This window comes from Equus przewalskii, unplaced genomic scaffold, assembly GCF_037783145.1.
Source record: "Equus przewalskii isolate Varuska unplaced genomic scaffold, EquPr2 contig_12237, whole genome shotgun sequence".
Lineage (NCBI taxonomy): Eukaryota > Metazoa > Chordata > Mammalia > Perissodactyla > Equidae > Equus > Equus przewalskii.
The window spans coordinates 21,313-38,937 of record NW_027227011.1 but is presented as its reverse complement, the minus strand read 5'-3'; positions in this window follow the sequence as shown (position 1 = coordinate 38,937).

Here is a 17,625-nt window from a genome sequence, read left to right as displayed (position 1 = left end):
TGAGGGGAGAGATCATCTGGTTAAGAGGGTGACGTACCAGAGTGGAAAGAGGTATAGGACTTCACCTGGAATCTGGAAACTGGTTCACTGCTGTCGGGGTTTTCTGTGTCTGTAAAGAGCTCCAGCATCAGACGTCATTTGGGTGAGCGACCTTGTGAAAACCTGCCTGTGCCTAAAATTCTCTAATATCTTGTCAGGATAGTGAGTTAGAGGCCCCACTGGTGAGATTTGGTTGCTGGGTTAAGGTCTCAAGGCTAGGATAGTGGGATCAATATAAAAGGATTACAGTTTCTGGGGCACCCAAAATGATGGTGTAGAGTCCTGAGCTCTGAGTTAGAGTCCCAGAGTGTTGGATTTTGGTGTCTGTTTGTACTTACGTCTGACTGTTTTATTTGTTAAAATTGGCTGTTTGAGGACTGAGTTTGTCACTGATCGTAAGAAGCTCTCTCTAAGAATTACCTTGTTTGTTTAACCACCTTGGGAAAAGCCCTATAAAATGGGGATAACTGTAAACAGCTGGCAAGATAACGCAAGATAATTTAGAATTACAGTGGCCAATTTTGGGCTCTTTTTCAGCCTCAAAACCAGGGAACAAGAAAAAATCTTTAATCTCTAAAGAGTCAAGGGCTCCACCTTTCCACCAAAAACTTCCAGAGGCCGTAAATGTTTACATAGAACAGCAGAATCTTACCAAGCTTGTTTTGTGTCCTGAGGGCTTGGCTTGATAATTGTCAAGTTGGGGGGGGGACTCCTAAAATACAGTTGGAGAAAAATGTGGTGGCACCCCATTTTTCAGTAAGATATAGTCAGACAGAAATGCAGCTTGTACTCTTGTTTGTGGCTATGGGTCCTATCAAACTGCTGTCAGCCTGAGGGGAATTACATTGGCCATTAGAAGAAAGCCTTGGCTGGGCCTTCATTAGAAGGGTCTTGATTTCAAGGATGCCCCAAATTTTCGCAATCTGGTTCTAGCTGCAGCATAAATATACTTTTGATAGGCACGCCTAAATTCTGAAACAATGGGAAATGCTATCCCCACATGTAGCCCTTTAGGCTGCGTTTTCCCAAATTAAATGAATTTTAGCTACGAGTATGTAGTATGAGCTACTGAGGACTCATTGGTCTATTGATCTTCTCCCACAGATAGTTACCATTCTTGCTTGCCTCTGTTTTTTTTGTGTGTGTCTTTTGTCGTAAAAAGGAAAAACCTTAGAGCAAGATGCAGGCATCTTCATAAGCCTGTTATCTGGACAGGCCCGCCTATGGAGTATGCGCATAAGGTGGAAGCTGTCACTAAGGGACATCTTGGAAACCAAAAGTGGCTGCAGTATTGGTGGGCATGAGTAGGGCAGTTAAGAGCCATTAGATTGCTTGCTACCTCAAGAAGACACCCATGATAGAAAAAGTTGGTCACAGAACTGGGTAGATGACAACAGGTCCCTCATCAACCTCAAAAAAATGTCCAAGCAGGGGCTGGCTCAGTGGAATAGTGGTTAAGTTCACAGGCTCTGCCTCAGCAGCCCGGGGTTCATAGGTTTGGATCCCGGAGGGTGCAGACCTAGCACCTCTCGTCAAGCCACACTGTAGTGGCATCCCACATTAAATGGAGCAAGATTGGCACAGATGTTAGCTCAGCAACAGTCTTTGTCAGGCAAAAAGAGAAGACAGCAATAGATGTTAGCTCAAGGCCAATCTTCCTCACCAAAAAATAAGGAAAGAAAGAAAGAAAGAAAAAGAAAGAAGATGTCCATGCAATGATGAGGTACTCTTTGAAGGACACACAATCCTCAACTCCACAGCACCTCCCCTCTAGATATTAGTCTGGCTTTGATAGACCAAAAGTGCAGCTAAAGCTGTTAACACGCATAAGATGAGAGTTTTTTCTTTTGTCTTCTTCTATGTCTTGAGAGTTTGGCTTTATGACCTCTTGGTCATGAGGGATCCCAGTCCGTTGGGGGCCTTTGTTGTCTCCACCTTCGTTGCTTGTCAGTGCACTACCACCTGTGCAGCAGAAGCCTTTGCTTTCTTGGATAATTTTTGGGAGTGAACCTTCTGGATCTTACAAGGGCTGCTTCTTTTGCACTCTCTTTTGGGGATGCTTTTGGGTCTATAGTTAAGACACAAATGCTTATTGGTTTGAGTCACTATTAAGATCCTATTTGTCAAAGGTCAGAGGACAGATCCTTAAATGGGAAAAACTTCTAAATTGAAAAAATGTAGCTGAAAGGGGACTCAACCTCTTTCTAGTTCTTTGGGGAACTGGAAACAACCATCCTTGTCTTGCAAATTCCTGCAGGGCCAGAGGTAGGGCTCTAGAAGGCGACTCAAAGTTTGCCTGTCCGTTTCCCATCCCAAAGCCTCCCCTGTTCCTCTCAAAATTCTTTTAGATATTGGGACATTAAAAACTGATAAGGTGGGGCTGGCCTGGTCACATAGTGGTTAGGTTTGTCACCTCGCCTCGGTGGCCTGGGTTTTGCCTCTTTGAATCCCTGGGGAAAAGCTACACACTGCTTATCAAGCCATGCTGTGGTCAGGCGTCCCGCATAAAAAATAGAGTAAGATGGGCACAGACGTTAGCTCAGGGCCAATCTTCCTTCAGCAAAAATAGGAGGATTGGCGGCACATGTTAGCCCATGGATAATCTTCCTCAAAAAAAAAAAAAAAAACCTGATAGGGCAAATATTCCCCAGAAATGCCATCTTGGAGAAAATTTAAGTAGTTTCTCTGTGCCTTTGTTATGTAGTTGGACAGGCAGATCAACCTATAATGTCGTTTCAATTACAACCCAATTTCTGAGAAATCACGAGCAATTGTCCTTAAAAACTCCTTACAAGACTGGAAATACAGCCTTAGGGAAGCAGTTCAGGTTACCCCCATTTCTCTTATCTCAAAGAGCTTGCAAACCCTCCAGGGAATATGTAGCACATAACTAAATCCTAGGACTGAGGAGAGAAAAAAGGAAAAAGGAAAGAAAAATAGCCATAAGAGCACCCTCACCAAAAATCTAGCATCTTGAGTGTCTTCTCCACAAATGTTAGTAAAAAGGCTTAAGACAAAATTTGGATTCGTGACTAGGGATCTTTGTAATACTGTACCTGACTCATGGCAGTAATTTTAAAACAATAGCTGTGTATGTGTGTCTATATGTATGTTATATGCTGATATTCTACCTCTGGATGGTATAATTTCTAAAGAGCTCTATTCAATTGGCTTAAAGTAAGTACTTACATAAGTTATTTCTAAATGTAATAGAAACTAACTCAAATGTCTTACAAGTTAATACAATACAAGTTAGTCTTTGGTCACTGAAAGCTTATTTTAAATTGTTGGTTTGATTAAAATGGACATGTCCTCAGAATTATCAGCATCAGCTATGATGGAGACATGCAGCCTTTATTCTATTTTTATTGGTCAAATAAGCTGACGTCATCTCTATTACAAACTGGTTAGCAAAAATGATAACTTAAAATGATGGCTAATTTTGCCTTATGTCTCATGGAGGTTTATAGCAATCTAAATAATTATTGGGAATGAGTAAACTAAATAGTTGGGAAAAAGACAAAAGTCTTGGGTGAAATTCTTACGTGTTATGGCATGTATATTCAAGATAACTTCCAAAATCTCTCTGATATCTTTAAACTTTAAAGTTTTGCTAGGTAAAATTAAATGATAAGAAATTCATTGAATATCTATCTGGGTCATTTTCATATAAGATAACATACCGAAACATTATCACTAAATATGCCTAAGTTTATGCACTTTGGGATTTTTACTACAGAGAAACTAAAAAATGTTTGGGTCTATTAGTAAACATGTCCTGTATCTTGCTAAAAGATTGGACTATAAAGTAAGATGTTTCTATAAACTATGAAAGATATTTATAAATTTGCCAAGCCACAGAATGGTAATAGAAAAGACAGTTCATAATTGCTTACTATTTAGTTCTCACTAAAAAGAAAGATGTGTAAACATTAAGAATTTTAATTAATATATGTGATTAAAGCTACTAAAAATTAATAAGGAAAAGGTCTTTGTATTCAAGGAAAGTAAGATGTGTATTTTCAGTAAAGAATGTACCAAGATTGGAAATATTTTCGTTTGTTTTGTTAAGAAAAACACATTTGTCCTAAAGGATTAGAAAGGAAAAAGAAAGGCATGGGACAAACTCTCCATGTAAAAAGAAAGTTCTAGATGGTTTATGGAAGAGGAACCCTAAGAAAAGTCAAGTTGGCTGAGATTGAAGTAAATCTAACGAGTAAATGAGTTTTAATGTCAAAAATAAGCTGGTGTAAACATTAAAATTTGGTTCTCTCTCTCTTAAAAGGATAATTTTCCTGGACTTGTAATCTGCTCTTGATAAAGAGGTTATAGAAGGTTTTTCTTTATTTTTCAGTAAGTTTACCTAAAAGACAGATTTATGTTTTGTTAAGATAATTTTCTATGTTCAAAAAGACTGAGATCTCTCTATTAAGGTTTTTTTTCCCACTGTTTTAACTGTTTCTTTTCCCTTGACTGTTTCGTTGCCACTCTGATTGAATGGATAACTGAGCATTGTTTCACAGTGAGTGTTGTTTCCTATTTGACCAAGTGTTTTAAAACATTTTAATATATTTAACAAGCGTCCCCCAAAATACAAATCCTAAATGAAGTCTTTTTCTTGACGGAAAAAGTTTTCCTTTGAAAATTTTCAGAGGACCCCTGGGGCTGCTCAAAGAAAGTTTTTTTCTTTTTCTAGAAATATGAAGTTAATAAACTCATTAGGCTTATTTGATATGTTAAATTACATGGGAGGCATTGTCAAATAAGTGGTGACAAACCTTCTTAGTTGTTATTCTGTGGGTAAATGTTATTGATATAAAAAATTTTAAAAATTATGTAACATTCCAAAATTCTGCTCTGTCCTGGTTGTCAGCCATAATTCTCATTATTATCTTGAAGTGTTTTATGTCATAGAAATAGCCCAGCATCTTTGTCAATGGCCATTTTGAGTCTCTTGTTATTTGAAGACAGATGTTTTATTCTGATGTTTTTGCAAACGTTTCATCTTCAGAAAGATTCATGGAAAGGAATCCGTCACTTACTCTAGAATACAGGTTTCAATCAACTTTCACATCATTAAACTGAACTAGGTAAGAAATTACAAAACTCTAACGGAAAAACTGATGGCCTCATAATACTGCTAGCAGATTAAGATCAAGAATCAATTACACAGGAGTGAATGAACTGATGAAGACGATTATAATTTTTATGACTTTTCCTTTGAGGTTCTGCTGATTTTTTGGTGTTTTGTTTTTTCCACATTTACGGAAATCTTTTTCTCTTCTTTTAAGCTAACTACGACTTACAGCAATTTGGTAAAATTAGATCCTTTTAAGTAAAGTTGAAGCGTTTATTTATTTTTTCTCCATATATGATCCCTGCAGGATTTGGAAACTCTTGTTGAGTGAGTATTGTTTTCAAGGCAATATAGCTATTTGCATAAGATCATAAGAATCTGTTCTCCTTATAACAGCACACAATCAAAAACATTGGTTGTATTACCAAGCCTTTGCCTGGAATGTCACATTTGAGAGAAATATTCAGACTCAAGTATGACAAGACAGCTTTTGAGGAATAAAGTTTGACTTTATGGAATAAAGCCACCTGGAAATGTTGGCCTGCTACCTTGCCTACAGGCTTCCCAGCAACGTTACCAGGTGATTAAAGAATGTCACTTCTCTGTCAGGTTCCTCGTAACTCAGAATATTTTGAGGGACCTCAAGAAGAGAAGAATCCACCCAAATCTGTAGGCATTAAAGGCCAAATCTGATGACAAGTGCTTGGCTTTGTTTTCCTGGCCTTGAGAGGCCTTTAAAGTTCAATCTGAGATTCCTTATAAAAAGTTCCAGAGAGTGAAGTCAGCTTCATGGCAGAGTGAGCTCTCCCCATAATCTCTCCCCTCTAAGATACAATGAAAAGGAGATTCATATTCAAACAGAGGGCATCCACACAACACAAAAGATGTTTCAGAGACCCATGCAGCCATACTTCAGAAGGTGGAGTTGCTGGAGACTCCCCTCCCTGAGAAACTGGCAAGAGGTAAGAGAAATCTTCTCTCCCTCCAGAAGTGCATTGACCTAGGGACTGCACACAGCCTCAAGAGGAAAGGGGGGAGGGAGCAGCCCTTCATGGGAACACAATCTCTCTCCAAGGTCCCTCACAGCCCAGGGGAAAACCCCCACACAGAGGTAGCTAGCTACAGCAGTGGTGTCTTTATCAAGCTAACACCCAAGGAGAGCAGGTAGCAAGGGAAGAGCAAGAAGCCCCTGTGGTAACTCAGAAGAAAGAAAGTGTCACTCCCCTCCCCCAACCAAGTGACCTAGATCAGTTGAAGTGAGCTGAGCCGCAGATCACAGCAGGCTAAGAATATGCAGCTGTTCAGTTCCACCCAGTGGTGGCAAGTGGAAGTGGTGATCAAATACTACCATAATGCAGAAGCACACATCTACTGCACAAGTCTGGCAATATGAAAAAATATACTAAATCTTCGGACCAGGAGGAAAATGAAAAGTACTCAGAAATCGACTCTGAAGGCACAGAAATCTATAATCTAAAGGAAAGGGAATTCAAAATAGCTATTATAAAAAAAACTCAATGAGTTACAAGAAAATGCAGATGGAAAGTTCAATGAACTTAGGAGCTACTTCATAAAAGAGATTGAAACTATAAAGAAGGACCAATGAGCAATATTGGAGATGAAAAACACAACAGAAGAGACAAAGAAAAATATGGATTCCCTAAACAATAGAATTGATATTGTGGAGGAAAAATTCAGCTATATGGAGGACAGACACATAGAAATGCTTTAGATGGAGGAGGAGAGAGAACTAAGACCAAAAGGAAATGAAGAAATTCTCTGAAAAATATCTGTCTCAATTAGGAAATGCAGCATAAGCATTATAGGTATTCAAGAGGGAGAAGGAGAATGGAGCAGAAAGCTTGTCAAAGAAATAATAGTGGAGAACTTCCCCAACCTAGGGAAGGAGCTGGAAATGCAAAGGAAAGAAGCAAATAGATCACCCAACTATATCAATGAAAAAGGCCTTCTCCAAGCCATATAGTAAAGAAGCTGGCAAAAGTCAGTGACAAAGGAAAAATACTAAGGGCAGCAAGGCAGAAGAAAATAACTTACAAAGGATCCCCTATCATGCTTTCAACGAATTTCTCAGTGGAAACATTATAGGCTAGCAGAGAGTAGAATGATATATTCAAATCTATGAAAGACAAAACATTTCTGCCAAGAATACACTATCCAGTGAAAGCATCCTTCAGACATGATGGAGAAATACAAGCTTTCCAAGATAAACAAAAGCCAAGGGAGTTCATTGCCTTAAGACCCCACCCACAAGAAATCCTCTAGAAGGGCCTGATCCTTGAAAAAACAAAGAAGAAAGGGGTTCCAAAACAATGAGTAAGGTGATAAATAGGTAGACAAAATCAGAAAATTGAAGCCATCCATCAGAACAGGTTAGAAAACACTGAAGTATAACATTAAAGATAAAGGGAAGGAAAATACCAGTAATAAATATAATCTTGTCATTGTAACCACAACCCACACCACAAGATTGAACAAGATGTGACAAAAACAACTCAAGAGGAAAAGAGAAAAGGGGTGGAATTGGCTGATTGTAAGAAAATAAGAGATTATCAGAAAATGGACTTTCTCATCTATGAGATTTTTCATACAAACCTCCTGGTCACCACTAAACAAATAAATAGAATAGAGACAGATATAATAAATAATGAGAAAACTAAGAAAACCAGCATAGAAAACTACCTAACTTAATTGGAAGTCCGAAATACATGGGACGAGAGACAAAGGAAGTCCAGGAGAACCAGAAAATGAGTGATAAAATGGCAGCATTAAGCCCTCATATATTAACAATCACTCTAAATGTAAATGGATTGAATCCTCCAATCAAAACACACAGAGTGTCAGGATGGATTAAAAAACAAGACCTAACAGTATGCTGCCTCCAGGAAACACATCTCAGCTCCAACAACAAACACAGGCTCAGAGTGAAGGGATGGAAGGTGATACTCCAAGCTAATGGCCAACAAAAGAAAGCAGGTATTGCCATACTTATATCAGGCAAAGTAGACTTCAAGATAAAACAGGTAAAGAGAGACAAAGAGGGCCAGCATATAATGATAAAAGGACACTCCACCAAGAAAACATAACACTTATAAATACAGATACACACAACACAGGAGCACCAAAGTACGTAGACAACTATTAACAAACTTAAAAGGAGATATTAACAACAACACAATAATAGTAGGGGACCTCAATACTGCAATCATATCAATGGATAGATCATCCAGACAGAAAGTCAACAAGGAAAGAGTAGAATTAAATGAGATACTAGACTAGATGGACTTAATAAGCATATGGAGAACACTTCATCCAAAAATAGCAGAATACATATTCTTCTCAAGTGCTCATGGGACATTCTCAAGGATAGACTATCTATTGGGAAACAAGGCAAGCCTCAACAAATTTCAGAAGATTGAAATAATAATAAGCATCTTTTCCAACCATAATGCTATGAAACTAGAAATTATTTACAAGAAAAAATCTGAGAAAGGGACAAAGATGTGGAGACTAGATAGCAGGCTACTGAACAAACAATGGATCATTGAAGAAATTAAAAGAAAAATTAAAAAATATCTGGATGCAAATGCAAATGCAAATGAAACGTACTATACCAACTCATATGGGATGCAGCAAAATCCATTCTGAGAGAAATTCATCGCAATACAGGCTCACCTTAACAAACAAGAAAAGTTCCATAAAAGCAATCTCAAACTACACCTAACAGAGCTGGAAAGAGGAAAACAAACAAAGCGCAAAGTCAGAAGAAGGAAGGAAATAATAAAACTCAGAGCAGAAATATATGAAATTGAAACAAAAAGACAGTAGAAAGGATCAGTGAAACAAAGAGCTTGTTCTTTGAGAAGACAAACAAAATTAAAAAGCCTTAGCCAGATTCACAAAGAAAAGAAGAGAGAAAGCTCAAATAAACCGAATTAGAAATAAAAGAGGAGAAATTACAATGGATACCATAGAAATACAAAAGATTCTAATAGAATACTATGAAAAGTATACGCCAACAAATTGGACAATCTAAAATAAATGGATACATTCTTGGACTCTTACAACCTCTCGAAGCTGAATCAAGAATAGATAGGGGCTGGCCCTGTGGTCAAGTGGTTAAGTGCACACGCTGCGCTGTGGTGGCCAAGGGTTTCACTGGTTCAGATCCTGGGTGCGGGCATGGCACCGCTCACCAAGCCATGCTGAGGTGGCATCCCACATGCCACAACTAGAAGGACCCACAATTAAGAATATACAACCATGTACCAGGCAGCTTTGGGGAGAAAAAGGAAAAAAATTAAAATCTTTAAAAAAAGAAAAAAAAGAAATAGGTAATCTGAATAGACTAATCACAAGTAATGAGAAAGAAACAGTAATCAAAAACCTCTCTCCCAGAAAAGTCCAGGGCCAGACGGCTTCCCTGGAGAATTCTACCAAACATTCAGAGAAGATTTAATACCTATCCTTCTCAAACTATTCCAAAAAATTGAGGAAGACAGAACACTTCCTAAAACATTCTATGAGGCCAACATCACTTTCATGCCAAAGCCTGACAAAGATAACGCAAAAAAAGGAAAACTACAGGTCAATATTGCTGATGAACATAGATGCAAAAGTCCTTAACAAAATACTGGCAACCCCAATACAGTAATACATCAAAAAGATCATACACCATGATCAAGTGGGATTTATACCAGGGACACAGGGATGGTTCAACATCTGCAAACCATTCAATGTGATACAACACATTAACAAAATGTGGACTAAAACTCACATGATCATCTCAATAGACACAGAGAAATCATTTGACAAGATCCAACATCCATTTGTGATAAAAAACCTTAACAAAATGGGGATAGAAGGAGAGTATCTCAACATAATAAAGGCCATATGTGACAAACCCACAGCCAATATTGTACTCAATGGGGTAAAACTGAACACCATGCCCCTGAGAACAGGACCAAGACAAGGGTGCCCACTCTCACCACTCTTATTCACCATAGTAGTGGAGGTTTTGGCCAGAGCAATTAGGCAAGAAAAGGAATAAAAGGAATCCAAATAAGAAATGAAGAAGTGAAACTCTTGCTGTTTGCAGATAACATGATTTTATATATAGAAAATCCTAAAGAATCCATTGGAAAACTATTAGAAATAATCAGTAACTACAGTAAAGTTGCAGGGTACAAATCAACTCACAAAAATAAGTAGCATTTCTGTACTCTAATAATGAATGAACAGAAAGAGAACTCAAGAATACAATCCCATTTACCATAGCAACAAAAAGAATAAAATATCTGGGAATAAATTTAACCAGGGAAGTGAAAGCCCTATACAATGAAAACTGTAAGACATTACTGAAAGAAATCTATGATGACATAAAGAAGTGGAAAGATATTCAATGCACATGATTGGAAGAATAAACATAGTTAAAATGTCCGTACTACCTGAAGCAATCTACAGATTCAATGCAATCCCAATCAGAATCCCCATGACATTCTTCATGGAAACAGAGCAAAGAATCTTAAAATTCATGTGGGCAACAAAAGACCCTGCATAGCTAAAGCAATCCTGAGAAAAAAGAACAAAGCTGGAGGCAACACAATCCCTGACTTCAAAATGTGCTACAAAGCTATAGCAATCAAAACAGCATGGTACTGGTACAAAAACAGGCAGACAGATCAATGGAACAGAATTGAAAGCCCAGAAATAAAAACACACATCTATGGAAGCTAATCTTTGACAAAGGTGCTAAGAACATACGATGGAGAAAGGAAAGTCTCTTCAATAAATGGTGCTGGGAATGGCCGGCCTGGTGGCACAGTGGTTAACTTCACACGTTCTGCTGCCGCGGCCCAGGGTTCGCCAGTTTGGATCCTGGGTGCAGACCTAAGCACTGCTTGGCAAGCCATGCTGTGGTAGGTATGCCACGTATAAAGTGGAGGAAGATGGGCATGCATGTTAATTTAAGGCCAGTCTTCCTCACCAAAAAAGAGGAGGATTGGCAGCAGATGTTAGCTCAGGTCCAATCTCCCTCAAAAAAAAAAATGGTGTTGGGAAAACTGGACGGCCACACACAAAAGAACGATAGTAGCCCACTGTCTTTCAGCATACACAATAATAAACTCAAAATGTATCAAAGACTTGAAGGTAAGACCTGAAACCATAAACCTTCTAGAAGAAAATATGGATAGTACACTCTTTGACTTCGGTCTTAAAAGGATCTTTTCAAATACCATGTCTTCTCAGACAAGGGAAACAAAAGCAAAAATAAACAAGTGGGACTTCGTCAGACTAAAGAGCTTCTGCAAGGCAAAAGAAACCAGGATAAAAACAAAAAGACAGCCCACCAACTGGGAGAACATATTTGCAAATCATATATCTCACAAGGGGTTAATCTCAATAATACATAAAGAACTCACACAACTCAACAACAAAAAAACAAACAACCAGATCAAAAAATGGGCAGAGGATATGGACAGACATTTCTCCAAAGAAGATACACAGATGGCCAATAGGCACATGAAAAGATGTTCAACATCACTAATCATCAGGGAAATGCAAGTAAAAACGACACTAAGATATTACCTAATACCCGTTAAAATGGCTACAATCACCAAACAAAAAATAACAAATGTTGGAGAGGCTGTGGAGCAAAGGGAACCCTCATACACTGCTGGTGGGAATTCAAACTGGTGCAACTACAACGGAAAAAAGTATGGAGAGTTCTCAAAAAAATTAACAGTAGAAATATCATATGACCCAGCTATCCCAATACTGGCTATTTATCCAAAGAGTTTGAAACAAACAATTCAAAGAGACTTATGCACCCCTGTGTTCATTGCAGCATTATTCACGATAGCTAAGACATTGAAACAACCCAAGCACTCACTGACCGAGGATTGGATAAATGAGATGTGGTATATATAAATACAATGGAATACTACTCAGCCATAAAAAAAGACAAAATCGTCCCATTTGCAAAAACACGGATGGACCTTGAGGGTATTATTTTAAGTGAAACAAGCCAGGCAGAGAAAGACAAACACCATATGAACTCACTCATATGTGGAAGATAAACACACGGACAAAGAGAACAGTTCAGTGGTTACCGGGGGATGGGGGTTGCGGAGTGGGCAAAAAGGGTGAAGGGGAGCACTTATATGGGGACAGGCAAATAATAATGTATGACTGAAATGTCACAATATTGTAAATTATTATGGCTTCAATTAAAAAGAAAAGTTCCAGTAAATCAGATGTGAAAGAGCCTATATGATCAATTGCTATTCTTGCTGTACTTATGTAAATAATTGGGCCAAGTTTACTGAAATTAGACATTTTACAAACCAATGAGTCTTAATTTGCTATCTTAGCTAAAAATGAGGGTGATTTTAGAGAGAAAAGTGACGTTTCAGTAGAAAATATAGTACACATTCATGGATATTAGGTTCTCATTCCGATAATGATCTGTAAGGCTTTTATTTTCTATCCGTAAACTGGACCAGATCCTGAATTCTTCTATTGTCCTAACATAACTGGTTATAAATCTCCCAACGAATATTTTTAATTTTTTCATCATTTCTACTTGAAATCATTGAGAACTGAAGCTGCCCTTTTTCCTGAAGCCCTGCAAACTGAAGCTGGAAAGCTGGATATAAACTTATGAGACATTCATGTCTGTTGCTGTTTAAGCCACTCAGAAAGATACCTGAACATCTGATGACATCGTGAGAGACATTTCAAACTCCAAAAGATGCTTCAACTCTGACATCAAGAAACCATTTGACTGGCTTCCCCCTGGGCTCAGAAACTGGTTTCTAATTTGCTACCACTATTCATCTTGTTTTTCATTTTGTTTCTCTAGAAATGCTTCTTATTAAGTACCTAGTTACTTGCTTACACAATATAGGCCTAACTTTGGGAGCCCACCTGCATCGCCATCTTACTAAGAGACTGGAGCAACCCATGGCCCTCATCAGCAGAATCTCTCTCAAGATTGAGGAACAAACAACAAAAGGGGGGAACTGGAGTCTCAGATGGGGCCACACAAAGGGCACGATCTGCTCACCACAAGACAAAAGCCAATTGTCAAGAGGCAAGATGGTGCCAGAGAAAGGGCATTTTCTTAAGTGATAAGCTAGCGGATCAGAAGCTGTGGGGACTACTGTCCTAAAGAACCATCTTAAGAGGGTTTTCACCCAGACCAGTAGCACAGAATCTTGAAGCAGTTATATAGGCCAGTGGGTTATAGGGGAGAGGAGTCAGGAATGTTGACCCTCGATCTTTCAGTTGTCATTTGATGATGGCTGTCAGCATAGACTCTCTGTCTGGGGACTATCACATTCCTAAGGAACTCAAAAGAACAGAATTATCATCTTATTGCTGCTTGGAAGTACACACACAAGCAGACATCATAAAATCTGCAGAGCAGGTAGGTAGATCCCTTAGAGGGTGCATACCCAGCTGGATTTGTTAGGCAGAGGTCATTCAAAGTTGCAGTATGATTTGTTTTCTACAATATGGCTTCCAATATGTCAACATTGCATCGATCTGGTATCATGCTCAAGCATAATTCCTCCTCCTCACTATGTTACATTTGAGGCAGGTGTGGCTCTAAATGGTTGGTCATTGTGACTGACCTGCCTTCTTCCTTTCCCCTGAGAACACCTCTGCTGTGTTGGATTCTGGACCTGAGGAGCCAGAGCCTGCCCCTTAGTGGTCCAGAGAATTCATGGCTATGGTGAGCCCTGCAGTCCTCCCTCCCCCTGGATGATCAACTCCAGCTCGTGGAACATCTTTGCTATTTGCTGTGGGTGTCCCACAGAGTCTTCAGTGGCCTCTGTAGAATACGAGAGGAAATGCCACTGGACAAGGCAGGCTCACAGAGCCTTGGATGAAGGACAATGGCTGTGAGCAGATTTATCCAGAAACACAACAGAGCCCAAAGAGTCAGAGAGCCTGGGTTCACATCATGGCTCCTCACTTACTAGTTGTGTGTCCTGGGCAAGTGACTCCTTCTCTCTGTCTCAGACTTTGCATCTGTGAAATGGGGCAATGATAATACAACTCTCAAGGGTTCTTGGGAGGATTAATCAAATTCATCTCAAAGAATGCCTGGAGTAAACCCTGGCACAGAGTTGGGGCTCAATACAAGTCTGCTGTATTGCTCCTGTGTCTTCTTGCAACTCCTGTTGGGGGTATGGGATCATGCTGGGGAGCCGAGTTGGGGGTGGGATGAGGAGTTGATGGAGGATGAGTACCAGCTTCTCTGATCTCACTCCTGTGGGTGTGTCTGATTCCTGCTCCAGCCCCACTCTGCCGCAGCTGGGTGAATTTAGGAATTTACTCAACTTCACCGTGCCTCTGTAAAGGGAGGCCAAGAATAACAGCACGTACCTCAAAGGGCTGTGTGGAGGATTAAATAAGTGATTACAAGTAAAGCTGCAATCACATGTGAGACTTTGAACCACAACGTCCCCTGAGCCTTCCTGAATTTCTGACTCACAGACATAATAGAACATCAGGAAATGAGTACTGTTTAAGTGACTCAAACTTGGGATGATATTTTATACAGAAATAGTAACTAGAACATACATAGGAGAGGATCCCTGCAGAATATTCTCTGACAGAGAGCAAAGGCAAGACTGAATGTGTGCCATTGTCCATCCCAAGTGAATGAAAATTGCTTCTGGACTCGTTATCTGATGCTTATTGAAAAGAACACATTTTCCAGACCGGTAGCTACACACCAGGGCCTGAAATCAAGTGTTCTAGTAAACCTAGAACCACACACCCTCATACCACAACTATGAGGGTGCTTAGTTAAACTTCTGGTAGTCCATCATCATCTCCATAAACCATCTGGTGTTGCAGATTGAAGAGTTGAAATAGATGGAATAAGCATCCTCCATTCTTTCTTTCCTATCAAATGAAACTAAAACCTGGGACACAGTGACTGAGGGAGCTCTCTGAGGATCCTGAAAAAATAATGGTGGCACGTGGATGGAGAAAGAATGAATGATCCACAGGTGAATTTCCTGGGTTTTTGTCTTTCCCATGTCTTTCAGCCTGGACTCAAAGAGAACATAATTAATAGAACTATGCACAGGTATGAACACAAAGAGCTCCAAAAGAAGTCTTCTCTTTCTGATCCAAAAAGTAGGAATGAAGGATGCCCACGAGTAAAGACAGTGGAAGAAATCTCCTTTGAAAAATACAGCCCACAGAAGGTAGGTTGGAACTTGAATCCAACTGGATTAGCCTGACTCTACCTGAGTCAATTCCATGTTAAAACAAACACCCACCCCCCTCAAAGTTCTCCATAGGCTTAAACAAGACCCAGAGTCTCGTAACGTAATATTAAAAATGTCTAGTATACAGTCCAAAGTTACTTGAAATATAATTAACAATGAAAGACTGACAAATTCTCATGTGAAAAGACAATCCATAGGTACTAACTCTGAGATGATCTAGATATTGAAATTAATAGATCATGACTTTAAAGCAGCTATTAACACCCTGATGCAAGAATTAAGTACTAACACTTTTGCAAAAAATGGAAAGCTATAAGTCTCAGAAGAGAAATGGAAACTTAAAAAAGAACTAAGTGGGAATTTTATAAGGTAAAAATAAAAATAAATTCCCTGGATAGTCTCAACAACATAATGGAGATGGAAGAGGAAGTGGTCAATTAACTTGAAGATAAGTTGATAGAAGTGATCCAATCTGAATAAGAGGGAGAAAAAAAGGCTGAAAGAAATAAACAGAGCCTAAGAGTCTGTGGGACTATAACAAAAGGTCTACATTCATATCATCAGTGTCCCAAAATGAGAGGAAGAAAAGAGTAGTGCAGAAAATAAATTTGAAGAAATAATGGTAACTACCTCCAAAGAGTCTCACTTTCAGGATGGCAGCACGAGGGGTTCTGGGGGCCCATTCAACAGTGAAACAAACATAACTGGTGAAAACTATAAAAAACCCAGACTTTCAATTTCAGCTTTGACACGTAAAGAGCTTGGAAGCTGTCACTACTATTCTCACAGCAAGAAAAGAACTCAACAAACTTAAAATCAACCACTCTCTCAGGTCCATCAGAGAATTGAGGTCCTAGGGCAAGCTGCCATGCAGAAATCTGGAGAGATAGGTGAACACATACAATTACAGGCAAGATCAGCTTACCTGAAGGTGAGGCTGCTGAAGCCAGTAAGTGAGAGGGGCACTTCAAGGTCATTATGACAAATTGCTGAAAACTGAATGTGGACTAGCTTGAGAGTTAAAAACTCCTGGGGACCCAGTCTTAAGGTCTGTCCACCATTTTCACAAAAAACCTTGGGGAAAAGACTTTTCATACTGACTGGGTGAGCTCTGAGTCTTGTCAAGTAAACACAGCCTTGTGAATAGGGTCTTCCAGGGAACTAACAGGCAGGTCAAACAATGGCAATTCTCTGGGATTAGGGCTTTGAAGTTCTTCAAATCCCCTTCTGCTTTCATCCAGTGGCTGCCAGGCTGCTGATTTTCACCAAGAATGTGGGCTTTTGGTTTTCAAGTCTACTGTGGAGCTGGAGAGTGGGAGATGGGACTAGGGTAAGCTCAAATGCCATGAAGGTCATTGTCCTCACCAAGATTCACCAATTTTTATTGAATAAACACCCCTCATATCGCTGCAAGCCTTTGGTTAATTTTGAGAGTTCTGAAAAAACTGGTTCTGACCTTTTTTTCCTTTTAGCCATGTTGCTCACTGCTTTTATGTAAGAGAGAATTTCCGAGGTCTTTAATGTGCTATTGTCACCGATATCCTGCTAGAGAGTTTTTAAAATGTGAAAATATTGTCACTATTTAAGAGTCATAAATGTGTTCTCATCAACCTGGCCCCCTGCCAGACTCTTTTGTATCCAGGGGAGTCTTAGACTAGTTAGTTAGGAATTGAAGTTGTTAGGGGAGGGTAAGACCCATCTGTGGGATATAGGAAGAAGCCCAGGGAACAGTGGGAAAGTAGTATCCAGAGGTCGGCAGTGGCTCTGTGTCCAGGCAGGAATGCAGTTTGGTGCCATGGTCAGAGGGCGGCAGGACTGTGCTGACAGTCCAAGGTGTATGTGTCTGTCCTTATCAAATTTGCTTCTAGGGACCTCAGGCAAGATGGCCTCTCAGTCCTGACCTAATACCTGCTGAGAAAGGACATGAAGGTAACTAATCCCTGAATTCTCCCTAAGCCCAATCAATCCTGATTGCTAGTTTCCAGTCTGGACATCTCTTCTCTACTTCAGGTCACTGCTGAGGTGACATTCACAATGATCATTTAGCTGCTTATGGGATTTAACTACTCATCCTCAGTTCAAAGGTCTTATGCTTCTGTGAGCCTGGATGGTGCTTCCTCCTGTACATCCTCGCCAGAAGACACAAGCTGGTTTCCTACGACAAGCCTTCCTTCAGTTCTGAACTATGGAACTGTCTTTCTACAATGCCATGGTGGTTTGGTGGCAACAGTAGGTGGA